Source organism: Arachis ipaensis, chromosome B6 (assembly GCF_059453495.1).
Source record: "Arachis ipaensis isolate K30076 ecotype BB chromosome B6, ASM5945349v1, whole genome shotgun sequence".
NCBI classification, from domain to species: Eukaryota; Viridiplantae; Streptophyta; class Magnoliopsida; order Fabales; family Fabaceae; genus Arachis; species Arachis ipaensis.
Genome location: NC_142441.1, coordinates 91,178,374 through 91,192,889, shown reverse-complemented (window position 1 = coordinate 91,192,889; position 14,516 = coordinate 91,178,374).

Here is a 14,516-nt window from a genome sequence, read left to right as displayed (position 1 = left end):
ATGAACCATATCTCTTTAAGAGATGTGCAGACGGAAAGATCCACAGATGAATACCTAGAGAGGAGGCACAGAAGATCCTATGGCATTCCCATGGATCACAGTATGGAGGACATTTCGGAGGTGAGCGAACAGCCACTAAGGTCCTCCAATGTGGGTTCTACTGGCTTACCCTCCACAGAGATGCCCGAGAGTTTGTGCGTAACTGTGACAGTTGCCAAAGAGCTGGCAACTTGCCTCATGGTTATGCCATGCCTCAACAAGGGATCTTAGATATTGAGTTGTTTGATGTATGGGGTATTGACTTCATGGGTCCTTTCCCACCATCATTCTCAAACACTTACATTCTGGTGGCAGTAGACTACGTATCTAAATGGGTAGAAGCAATTGCCACACCCACTAATGATACTAAGACCATGCTGAAGTTCCTCTAGAAACATATCTTCAGCAGATTTGGCGTCCCCAGAGTACTAATCAGTGACGGAGGCACTCATTTCTGTAATAAACAACTATACTCTGCTATGGTCCGATATGGAATTAGCCACAAAGTAGCAACTCCATATCACCCACAGACAAATGGGCAGACTGAAGTCTCTAATAGAGAACTAAAAAGAATCCTGGAATGGACTGTAATTGCCCGTAGAAAGGATTGGGTAAAAAGCTTGGATGATGCTCTGTGGGCATACAGAACAGCATTCAAGACTCCTATAAGAACCTCTCCATACCAGCTTGTGTATGGCAAGGCCTGTCATCTGCCCATGGAACTGGAACATAAAGCCTACTGGGCAACCAGATTCCTAAACCTGGATGCTAAGTTAGCTGGAGAGAAAAGATTGCTCCAGCTGAATGAGCTAGAGGAATTCAGACTCAATACTTTTGAAAATGCAAAAATTTATAAGGAAAAAGCAAAAGGTGGCATGACAAGAAGCTGTCATCTAGAGTCTTTGAACCAGGACAGAAGGTTCTGCTCTTTAACTCTAGGCTCAGACTATTCCCCGGGAAATTGAAATTCCGGTGGAGGGGACTATATGTGATTACAAGTGTGTCACCATATGGATATGTTGAGCTTCAGGATATTGACTCTGACAAAAAGTTCATTGTTAATGGACAGAGAATCAAACACTATCTTGAAAGCAATTTTGAGCAAGAATGCTCAAAACTGAGACTAGAATAAAACTCAGTCAAGGTCCAGCTAAAGACAATAAAGAAGCGCTTGTTGGAAGGCAACCCAATTTTATTATATCTATTTATTTTCTATTGTTATTTTATGTTTTCTGTAGGTTGATGATCATGTGAAGTCACAAAAACAACTGAAAAAGCAAAAACATAATGAAAAACAGTATTAAAAATAGCATACCCTAGAGGAGAAGCTTACTGGCGTTTAAAAACAGTATTAAAAATAGCATACCCTAAACGCCAGTAAGGGTAGCAGAATGGGCGTTAAACGCCCAGTCTGGCACCATTCTGGGTGTTTAACGCTAGAAAGGGGCATAGAGCTGGCGTTTAACGCTAGAAAGGGGCACACAGCTGGCGTTAAACACCAGAAATGGGCAGCAACCTGGCGTTTAACGCCAAGATTGGCAAGCAAGAGGCATTTACATGCCAATATGGTGCAGAGATGAGAAATCCTTGACACTTCAGGATCTGTGGACCCCACAGGATCCCCACCTACCTCATCTCTCTCTCTCTCTACTTTACACCTTCCCATAACACCCTTCCCCAAATACTCTTCCCCATCACCTCTTAACCACTCACACATCTCCATCTCCTCTATTTTCTTCCTCTTCTCCTCCCTTCTTTCTTCTTTTTCTTGAGGACGAGAAAAACTTCTAAGTTTGGTGTGGAAAAAGCATTGCTTTTTGTGTTTTCATAACCATTTATGACACCTAAGGCCAGAGAAACCTCTATAAAGAGGAAAGGAAAGGCAAAAGCTTCCACCTCTGAGTCATGGGAGAGAAGCAACAAAGGCAAGGACGAGACATAGAGGAGCTAAAGTACGTCATAAGATCTTCAAGAGGAAGAACAAGTGCCATCACTAAGGTGGACCCATTCTTTAATTTCCTTGCTCTTATTTTTCTGTTTTTCGATTTCTATGCTTGATGTTCTATCTATGTTTATGTCTTTACTACATGATCATTAGTATCTTAGTGTTTATGACTTAAAGCTATGAATGTCCTATGAATCCATCACCTTTCTTAAAATGAAAAATATTTTCTGAAAAAGAAAAAGAAGTACGTGAATTTCGAATTTTAAAACAGTTTAATTACTTTGATGTGGTGGCAATGCTTTTTGTCTTTTTGAATGAATGCTTGAACAATGCATATTTTTGAATTTGTTGTTTATGAATGTTAAAATTGTTGGCTCTTGAAAGAATAATGGAAAAGGAGAAATGTTATTGATAATCTGAAAAATCATAAAAATGATTCTTGAAGCAAGAAAAAGCAGTGAATACAAAGCTTGCGAAAAAAAAAAGAAAGAGAAAAAAAGAAAAAGAAAGAAAAAGAAAAAGCAAGCAGAAAAAGCCAATAGCCCTTTAAACCCAAAGGCAAGGGTAAAATAAAAGGATCCAAGGCTTTGAGCATCAGTGGATAGGAGGGCCTATAGGAATAAAATCCTGGCCTAAGCGGCTAAACCAAGCTGTCCCTAACCATGTGCTTGTGGCGTGAAGGTGTCAAGTGAGAAGCTTGAGACTGAGCGGTTAAAGTTGTGGTCCAAAGCAAAAAGAGTGTGCTTAAGAGCTCTGGACACCTCTAATTGGGGACTCTAGTAAAGCTGAGTCACAATCTGAAAAGGTTCACCCAGTTATGTGTCTGTGGCATTTATGTATCCGATGGTATTACTGGAAAACAAAATGCTTAGGGTCACGGCCAAGACTCATAAAGTAGCTGTGTTCAAGAACCAACATACTGAGCTAGGAGAATCAATAACACTATCTGAATTCTGAGTTCCTATAGATGCCAATCATTTTGAACTTCAAAGTATAAAGTGAGATGCCAAAACTGTTCAGAAGCAAAAAGCTAATAGGCCCGCTCATCTAATTAAGACTGATCTTCATACATGTTTTTGGAATTCATTGTATATTCTATTCTTTTTATCCTACTCTGTTCTCAGTTGCTTGGGGACAAGCAACAATTTAAGTTTGGTGTTGTGATGAGCGGATAATTTATACGCTTTTTGGCATTGTTTTTAGTATGTTTTTAGTATATTTTAGTTAGTTTTTATTATGTTTTTATTCAAAAATCACATTTATGGACTTTACTATGAGTTTGTGTGTTTTTCTGTGATTTCAGGTATTTTCTGGCTGAAATTGAGGGACCTGAGCAAAAATCTGATTCAAAGGCTGAAAAAGGACTGCAGATGCTGTTGGATTCTGAACTTCCTGCACTCAAAGTAGCTTTTCTGGAGCTAAAGAAGCCCAATTGGTGCGCTCTCAATTGCATTGGAAAGTAGACATCCTGGGCTTTCCATCAATATATAATAGTCCATACTTTGTCCGAGATTTGATGGCCCAAACCGGCATTTCAAGTCATCATAGAAATTCTGGCATCAAAATGCCAGAACTGGCATGAAAGCTGGAGTTAAACGCCCAAACTGGCACAAAAGCTGGTGTTTAACTCCAAGAAAGGTCTCTACACGTGAAAGCTTCAATGCTCAGCCCAAGCACACACCAAGTGGGCCCCAGAAGTGGATTTTTACACTAACTATTCTAGCTTACTCATTTTCTGCAACCCTAGGTCACTAGTTTATTATAAAAACTACTTTTAGTGATTCATCTTGTACCTCATGACACTCTACACGTTTCATATTGTACCTTCTACGGCATGAGTCTCTAAACCCCATGGTTGGGGGTGAGGAGCTCTGCTGTGTTTTGATGAATTAATGCAATTACTATTATTTTCCATTCAATCACGCTTGCTTCCATTCTAAGATATTCACTTGTACTTCAACTTGATGAATGTGATGATCTGTGACACTCATCACCATTCTCAACCTATGAACGTATGCCTGACAACCACTTCCGTTCTACCTTAGACTGAGTGCTTATCTCTTAGCCTCCTGGTTCAGATCAGAGTCTTCGTGGTATAAGCTAGAATCAATTGGCAGCATTCTTGAGATCTGGAATGTCTAAACCTTGTCTGTGGTATTCTGAGTAGGATCTGGGATAGGATGACTGTGATGAGCTTCAAACTCACAAGTGCTGGGCGTAATGTCAGACGCAAAAGGATCAATGGATCCTATTCCAACATGAGTGAGAACCGACAGATGATTAGTCGTGCGGTGACAACGCATTTGGACCATTTTCACTGAGAGGACAGATGGTAGCCATTGACAACGGTGATCCACCAACATACAGCTTGCCATGGAAGGAGCCTTGCGTGCATGAAGAAGAAGGCAGTAGAAAAGCAGAGATTCAGAATATAGAGCATCTCCAAAACCTCAACCTATTTTCCATTACTGCAAAACAAGTATTTATTTCATGTTCTTTTACTTTTTACAATTAAATCTGAGAATTATTGATATCCTGACTAAAAGTTACAAGATAAACATAGCTTACTTCAAGCCGACAATCTCCGTGGGATCGACCCTTACTCACGTAAGGTATTACTTGGACGACCAAGTGCACTTGCTGGTTAGTTGTGCGAAATTGCAAAAGTGTGATTGTGATTTCGTGCACCATCGGCTAAGACCGCATGAGGTGAATTACCCCACTCATGACTTGGAATTAGCGACGATTGTGTTTGTATTGAAGATTTGGAGACACCACTTGTACGGTGTAAGGTTTAGCGTCTTTTCTGATCATAAGAGTCTCAAGTACATCTTTGATCAGAAGGAGCTAAATATGCGCCAGTGAAGGTGGATGGAGTTGCTTAAAGATTATGACTTCGAGTTGAGCTATCATCCTGGAAAGGCGAATGTAGTAGCAGACGCATTGAGTCAGAAATCCTTATCGATTTCTTGGATGAGGATTAAGGAAGAGGAGCTAGTAGATAAGTTTGTTGATCTTAAGCTAGATATTAGTGAAGTCGCTGGAAGAGCTTGTTTGAACCAGCTACAAATCTCAAGTACGTTTAAATCAAAAATCCAAAGGGCTCAGCAAATGAACAGAAGCTTCAACAATTGTTTCAACCTGTTGGTGATAGGAGGCGCAAAGAATTCACTAAGGATGAGGAAGAGTTATGGAGATACCAGGGGAGGATTTGCATACCGGATGTGGGGAGTTTAAGGTGAGAGTTGCTGTCCAAAGCTCACAACAGTGGGTTTTCTATTCATCCCGGAAGCACAAAGATGTATTATGACTTGAAGAAGATGTTCTGGTAGCCTGGGATGAAAGGTGATGTAGCTACAGTGGTATCCAAGTGTTTAACTTGCCAGAAAGTGAAGATAGAGCATCAGAAACCGTCGGGAATGCTACAGCCACTTGAGGATCCTCAGTGGAAGTGGGAAGGAATAACGATGGATTTTGTGACCCGTTTACCGAAGACTTGGTCAGGATTTGATGCGATTTGGGTGATCGTGGATCGCTTAACCAAATCCGCTCATTTTCTACCTATCCGAGTAAACTATTCTATGGAGGAGTTGGCGAGATTGTACATCAAGGAGATAGTAAGGTTGCATGGTGTGCCGTCAGGCATAGTATCGGACCGTGATCCCTGATTCACATCAAGGTTTTGGGGACCTTTCCAAAGAGCTTTCGGTACGAAGCTATGTCTTAGTACGGCGTATCATCCACAGACAGATGGACAATCGAAAAGGACTATTCAGACGTTGGAAGATATGCTGAGAGCATGTATGTTGGATCAACCCGGGAGTTGGGACTGTTACATGCCATTGGTGGAGTTTGCATACAACAACAGTTTTCATGCGAGCATTGGGATGGCTCCATATGAAGCTTTATATGGACGGAAGTGCCAATCTCCACTTTGTTGGTACGAATCTGGTGAAGCAAGTGTTTTGGGTCCAAAGTTGATAGCAGAGACTACTGAGAACATTAGGAAGATTCGTGCAAGGATTCTAACTACCCAAAGTCGACAGAAGAGTTATGCGGACAAGAGAAGGAAACCATTAGAGTTTGAAGTGGGGGAACATATTTTTCTGAGGGTTACACCAACGACTGGGATCGAGAGAGCAATCAATACCAAGAAGTTGAACCCAAGATATATAGGACAATTTGAGATTTCGAAGAGATTCGGGCTGGTGGCATATCAAGTAGCTTTGCCACCTCATCTGTCTATTCTACGTGTCACAACTCCGAAAGTACACGTCGGATGCGGCTCATGTGTTAGAGCCTTAGTCGGTAGAGTTGCGAGAGAACTTGACTTTCCAAGTGACACCAGTGAGGATCGATGACTCTAGTGTGAAGAAGCTGCAAGGAAAAGACGTTTCATTGGTTAAGGTTGCTTGGGAGCGAGCAGGAGTTGAAGAGCACACTTGGGAATTGGAGTCTGAGATGCGAAAGGATTATCCCGAGCTTTTCTCAGGTAATTCAAATTTTGAGGGCAAAATTTCTTATTTGGTGGGGAGAATGTAAGAACCGTAACTAATCAACCGGTTAATTAAGTGATTAATTGCCCTAATTAGACTTCGAAAAGTTAGAGTGAGAATTTGAAGATTTAAAGGTGATTTTCAGACTCGATAGGTCTTTCTGAGTCAGAAAATGTGCTTTCTGCGAAATAGAAGGAGAAACCCCATGAGCACTATTCACTTCAAACTTCCAAAGCTCATATCTTGAGCTAGAGAGCTCCGATCGCTGCACCGTTTGCGGCTACGCGTTCCTTGTGAAGAGCTCTACATAACCGGCCCAAGAAACCCTCAAGTTAATCACGAAATTATCCTAGTTTCTCTCTTGAAAATTTCAGGTACTTAGGGCTTGTGCCTAAGTGAGTTTTTGTGATTCTTGGTGTATAGGTTTGCTCTAATCCTTGCTTAGCCTTGGATTCTTGCTATTAAATCTGTTGGTGAAGGCAAGAGCCATTAAACCCTTGTGAATTTATATTTAATTAGAACCCTAGGTTTATTTGAGGTGATTTATATGTATATAGTTTGATTATTGGGGCTTTGGGAGCTTTTGGAACTTATTTGTGCTTATTGGAGTAGAATTGAAAGCTTGGATTGTGGTTGGAAGCTTCTTTGTGCTAAGTTGGAATTTGGGTGCATAAAGGGAATCAACCAAGGTATGGTTTCGGTTTTCTCTATGTAGTATATAATATTCATGGACACTTAGGCTAGTGACCTATAGGATAGGTATAGATAATAATGGTTGATGAATTGTGAATATTGATGCATGATGATTTATTGTGAATTAGTGATGATATCGTGATGATGATTGATTGTATAAATTTGATAAGTCAATTGTGATAAAATGTGTGAGGTTGGAATGGATGTATTGGTAAAGTGGTTGCAAAATGTGAGAAAAGATTGATTAGGATGTATACTATGTGATAAATTGATGCTGAGAAGGAGAAGAATAATTATGTGAAGGAAAGTGTAGTAATATTGGTGTGTTATGGCACAACAAGTTAGTTTTGATGAAAGATGGGTGTGTGAATGGTTTGGTATGATTTGGAATGTGTATGGTAATAATTTGTGTATATGGTGAAGTTTGGTAAATTTGGAATTTTGATGAACTTTGTTCGATCATAACTTCTGCCTCGGTTTTCGAAATTAATTGAAATTGGTTTAGAATTAAAGGTCTTTGAAAACCCTTTAAATCGATATAAAATATGGGAAAATTGAAATTTTATAGAGGAAGTTATGATCACTCAAAATTAGTGTTAAAAATCTGAAATTCTGCAAAGTTGCAGAATTTCATGATTACTAATATGTGTGGGCGCACATTCTCGTGCGAACGCACACCCTGCAAGAATTTCAACCTGTGCGGATGCATACACACCTGTGCGCACGCACAGGCAGGGAAGTGCGCTCTGTTTGCAGCGCTAGCACAGCTTGGGCGCGCACATATATAAGGAAAAACTTCAATCCGTGCAGACACACAGGGCTGTGCGGACGCACACGTCGGGAAGGTTAGTCTGTTGGGGGCGCTGGCACAGGTCGTGCGAGTGAACAGACCAATTTGAGTTTTGACACCTGTGCGTACGCACACCACTGTACGTATGCACACTCTTAAAAATTTATTGGATGTGCGCACGCACACACCTCTGTGCGGCCACACACGTTCTGTTTCTCAAATTTTGCTTGTTTTTCAACTATTCTACCTTCCCAACAAGGTTGTGAGTTCCTAAAACATCATTTTAAGACTTTTGGGACTAGTTTCGAGTATTAGAACATGGGATATAAATTAAGGATTTAAGTACTTGATTTTAATATAAATTAGAAAACGGAGGCCTAGGTTTCTAGCATGCTGGGATTGGTTTGGCGTTCGGTAAGAAATGACTGATATATGAGATGAAGAATGATGAAGTTCTGATAATTGGAAATTGAGTTATGAATGGACAGTGGTTGAGATGAGTCGCTGACTTGGATTGAAGTGATGGATCTCTGTATACTGAAAAATGCTTTTTGAAAACCACTAAAATAATGATTTTCTGAGGTTATGAGACGTTATGCTCCCGGGCAGTGGCTGAGGTTGGATCCCGCTTGTTCGAGGTAGCGGCAGCGGTGTAAGGACGGTGGTTTGTCCCGCTTGTGTTGAGATGTGAGGTCGTGGCAATAGATCCCGCTCGCATCCCTTCGGATCTATAGGGTGTGCAGGCGCTGGTACCTGGACAGTGATCCGGGCACTATATCTCGGGGGTTCCCATATGAGAAATCTGAAGGGCGACGTCTCCATGAAGATGTGTCGGATTGGCAGTTGAACCGACAATGTGATATCACAGCCAGTAGGGCAGGCATTCATCATATGCATTTTCTATCTGCTTGTATGCTTTGTTTACTTGTAATGGCTTGCCTAATTGAATAACATGCTTACTTGCTATCTGAATTAATTGCCTTATATGCTTCTATTTGTGCTTTACTTGCATTGTATATTACCTGTGTTTTCTACTGGGATTGAGGAGGTTCGGAAGGCGGTGGCGATGGGATTGCATGGAGGATAGGTTGGTGAAGGCTGTGGGACAGCGATGTTTGTTTAGAATAGAAATCCCATAAGATAGATAACCCTATTTATTTATGTTAAGGTGAAAATAATTATGTTTATTTTTTTTAGAATGCTTTAAGTTTGAATCTTGTGATGGATATGGAGCTTAGGATTACCTTTGGCGTCCCAAGGTCTTATATCCTATATCACTGGGCACTGTTACCATACTGAGAACCTCCGGTTCTCATACCATATTTCTATTGTGTTTTTCAGATGCAGGTTGCAACCCACCTCGGTGAATTGCTTTGGATGGTGGCCGAAGCGGAGGATCTTGGATTCTTTTGGAGTCTTTTTGGTTTACTTTGTTTATACATCTCTCTTTTGTATTTTGTTTAGCCTAGAGTCTTGTATTTGAGTGAACAAACTTGTATAAGCTGTTTTTAATCTGTCAGTATTCTGTATGGTTCTGTATACCGGTATATGGCTAGCCGGCTTAAACTCCGCGAGTCGAGGCTAGTTTCCTATGATATTATATACTTATCTTTTGTTGTATCTCATCTGTTTCTTGTGCCTTAAGATAGTACGTTTTGCACTTTTGAAATCCATTTTTTTTAGTTATATCCTTCATCAGGCTTCCAGATTATACTATTCCTTATATACTTATATTATGTATGAGCTTAGAACTGTCATAAGCTCTGATTAACCTTTGCTTTACGACGCGAGGTAAGGCTTAGGCTAATTAGGGTGTTACAGAGAGAGCATATGATCAAAAAAAAAAAGAAAGACAAAAAAGATAGTTAAATTCTCAATAGACAAACTTAATGCCAGAGCTCCATGTCTCAGTCCTTCAAATTATAAATAGTTATGCAGAAAATATAATTGTAAATTATTGACCTGTTGTTAATAAATCTTTCTCTCTCAAAGTTAAAATATTATCTCAACATAAAAAATACAAAATTGTTAATGGATGCATTTTTTAGTAGCCTACATATATCATTGTTTAAAAGTTTGATCCTTTTTACTTCATTGATATAGTAAAGGTGATGAAATTAATACTCAAATCAATGTTGGCTATTTTTTTCTGAGCTTACTCTTTGTTTAATTTCAATGAATTACTTGTCTATGTACCCTAAATGTTAGTGTCATGGCTAAGTGTTTTATTTTTCTAACCAAATTCTAACTTATACTCTGTACTCCAAAAATGAAACATAGTCTTGTTATTTATCTTCTATATCTGTTATTATAAAGTATAAATAATTGAGTACAAAATAATTTTTTCTTGAAGACTCAAGCTAAATTTCTGATATTTCTCATGTGTTATTTATAGTATTTATAAACAGGAGACAAACAATGAATTTTTGGTCAAATGCAACGGTAAGAATTACTTATTTAATGTAATGATACACGTCGCCACTAGGCTCGGTACGTATACCTGTAGTTGGAGATTGCAAGAGATTTATTCTATTGTAATCATTTGTAGTTTCTAAATGACTGAAGTGGATTTGGGTGCAACCTGCAAACCAAGAAATATATCGTAATAAGATATTAATTTATTTTAACAGTACATTAAATTTAAACGGTCACAGATTTACCTTTCATGAGCAGTGTAATTTTTTTGAATGTTCTAAAAATTCTACAATATTGGTTTGGTTATTGACAGAATGCTTCTTGTGAATAAAAACATGATGGTAAAATTTGAGAAAAAAAAATATCGTTGTCATATTTGAAGAAGGGGATTTAATAAAATGATTGGATTTCTATTTGAGTGAAGTTACTTTATAATAGTTGGTGCCAGTGGTAGGATTTTAGTCATAAAGCAAGATATTAGTTGTAATACATACTTCTTATGGTGCAAAGATATTTTCTCCTAAACGTCAAATTTGGATCATTGTAATTGATATGAAAATCTTTTATACAATTTGGAAGACTTTTATGTATGAATAACATTATATATAAACATAATTTTTTGCTTTCATAACCGTTTACTATGATTGTATTTAAGTGATGAATTGTAATGTCTATAAATTGTTGATCATAACAATAAAGGCTACCCATGAATTATGTTGACAGCCAAAAAATGTTGAATGCAATTGGAACATGAATATTACCATTTTTTAACTCAATCAATGGTTGTCGATTCCTAAAAGAAATTTTTCCCATCCTTTCTATCGTTGAGGATTTTCCTCCTCTGGTTGGTGGTAAAATGGCAGGAGAATTTTTTGTATGTGACATAAATTAAAAAACAAAAAATACAAAGTATCAATAAAACTGCTTACCTGAATGTGTGTTTTTGAGAAACAATTAAGGCAAGAAATAATAAGGGTAGTATGAGATGGAACTTTGTTGCAGAGCATAGTTTAATCTCCTCTTCTTTTGAGCTAGAATGTGATATCTATGTTGTCTTGCTTGCTTCCTATCATCTAGTTCCATATTACAGAATTGATTTAGAGGAAATATTTATACTAAAACAGGTGTGTAATGTTGCTACTAAGCTACTTCTTTCATGTATTTGTTTCTAAGCCACACTATGAAGAAGGAAGGAATCAAATGTTTAGTTCTATTTTAGACTAACAGCAACCAAGTCTATGAGTCAATAGCAAATTCACTCTCCACTTAAAATGAAGCAACTCAAATTTTGTATTTTATATTTTCTTGAAAAGAATAGTTAAAAAATACCAATATACTTGTAGATGTGTGACCCCAACACTGTATCAAAAGCAAATGAGTTACTGTAAGTTAAATTACTAATTCATTTGGCAAAATTTCAAGTGATTTTTGTTTAACATATTTTATTGAAAAAATGGAACAAATAGAATATGACTTGATTACTTCGTTTATATTATTTGGAAAGAAAATTTTGGTGATGCATCAATACAGTATAGAGCCACTCAAATTACTGACATGATGGTTCCGTCACAAAATGCAGCTTTATACCATGCATAAGGTATCTTGTTTATTAAGTGTAAATTTGGAAAACAAAATGAACGTCCTATTTTTTACAAAAATTATTTCTTACTTACAAAAGATTAGTGAAATTAAAATGGTTTTACCAAGTTGCCCAGTTCCAATTTGATCAAATTTAAAAAAGAGTAGTATCATTGAATCCTTTCGAAATTATATTCATGTTTGTGTGCAACTAACCAAGACAAAATAGGATTAATTGGCCTTACTATACACATGATTTTATCCATATAATTACATATATATTTCTTGCTACAACATAAAATAACAGACATGATAAAACTATATATAAGGCAACTAAACTGGAAAAATTCCTATGAAATATTCATGGATGAGCTTCACTTCAATAGCTTAAGACTACTGAACACATTCAACATGATGCTTCTCATATTGATTTGCAATATGGAATCTTGATAAAAAAAATTTCCTTCAAATCAATCCCAGTTTGTTTGGTATCATCAGCTAAACTTATAAGATCATTATCAATAAATAACTTGGGATTATCATATGTACTCAGCCCCTTTAGATTCAAAGTTGACTTCCATTTAAAGCACTCATCCTTTGTATTTATAATGCTTCATATGCACATAGTATAATTATTTTCATCTTTTCGGTGAGATAAAAAGGAAACAAACCCTTGGTATCTTAGTAGAAATTGACATTTTGATATATATTTGTCACATATGGGAAGGATGTAGAAGGTTTTCTTTATGATATAATAAATCAATATAGAATCTACAAACTGATAATCATCACCAGTGAAATAAATCCAAAAGATCTAACCATTTCAGCAACATAATCAGGCCCTACCTTTCCTCTCATACCTTCACATGCACTTATTTTTGTCCATTGTTGATCTTCAGAGGGATAGACACTATAAAGTATGAAATTTTCCTGCGAATTCCTTTTGAAGGTGTGAAGTATGTAATAATGCATGCTTTTTGGAAAGTAAGCAAAAGCAAAAGCTGGAAAAAAAAAACTTGAACCCCAAGAATTTTGGTGGAGGAATTTATCTCTTTGATCCAGTAAATGAATTTCAAACTATTATCTTTGTTTCATGTTGCAACATGTTATAAGAAAGATATATATTTCCATTCTCTATGCCTATTACCATTAATTTGTTAGCATCACCCAACTCTGCTAATAGTGGGAAAAACAGTCGATTACCTCGTTTTGGATCGAGTCTAATGAAACAATTTTTTCCCTCTCCAGGTTGGAAAGAAAACATGAATTAGAATGGAAGGATGAGACTTTGAGAACAGTTGATAATACTTTGAGACAAACTCAAAAGCTGATAGCATTTTTCTTTAGTCATGTGACAACAATTTGCACCTGCACACTGTAGCAGGGTCAGTTTTGTATAAAATATAGATGATTAAATCTTTAGGTAATGAAGGTATTGCAAGTTTGTGAGCTACATCATAGTTTTCTATCTTACAAAGAGAATATCATAAGTTTTTTCTTCCAACTGTGAAAGGGCTGAGTTTATCGAAATAACTAAAAAGAGAGGGTTCAGGTCAATTGGAAGAAAACCACTAGAACAGCTGGGGTGGATGTAGCTTATTTTGGCCTTATTTTATCATGTAAGTAAGTCATATATGAAAATCGTATAACTGTTAGAAAATTATTTTTAATAAAAGTTGCATTTAAAGATATCCAGACGGTGAGGTGATTGTTCTCCGAGTAGATAAGGTCACCGTTTTGTGAAAACATGATGTCATGGGCTATATAGGTCTTAGTGGGTAATACCCAATACAATCACTCATTAATTAGCCTAATTCAGTTTTGCAAAGGAAATAGAAAAAGATAAAAATTTAGTTACTTTATCTCTTTCCTTATAACTAAAATTTGTTTAGTTGTCCTGAACTAAGTCTTCTACTATTTCAAACTAAGTTAGCGGAAGTATATATATATATAGAAAGGTAACTTCACAACTAAAAAATATTAAACATTTTAAATAAAGATTGACAATAAATTAAACAATAGTTATTTAGTAATATATTTAGTAATAATTTTATTTTTGTATCATTTTTATATAGTTTTTGTGTAAGTATTTACGAAAAGCTTTTTTGTTATCAAACCGCAGATTAATTATCGAAATATTGATCATATTTATATAAACCTTAATAGTGTACAATAAATATTTAGTAACAATTTTATTTTTTGTATCATTTTTATATAGTTTTGTGTGGGTATTTCCGAAATTCTTTTTTGTTATCAAACAACAGATTAATTATCGAAAGATGCATGATATTTGTATATACCTTAATAGTGTATGATGTTTTTAGAGTTTTGAATTTTATTATTTGTAATTTTTTTAAGTTAAATAAATATTATATCTTATACTATATTAAGGATTTCTTTTGTTTAAATCACTTAATCAATGTTTTATTATGATAGTAATGAAAGCTTTTATTAATTAAACTACACATATCATGACTTATTATATTTTTTTTATCTTTTTTACTTCATTAGTATACCAAAAGTTTTGAAGTTTATAATCCTATCAACCATTTGTATTTTA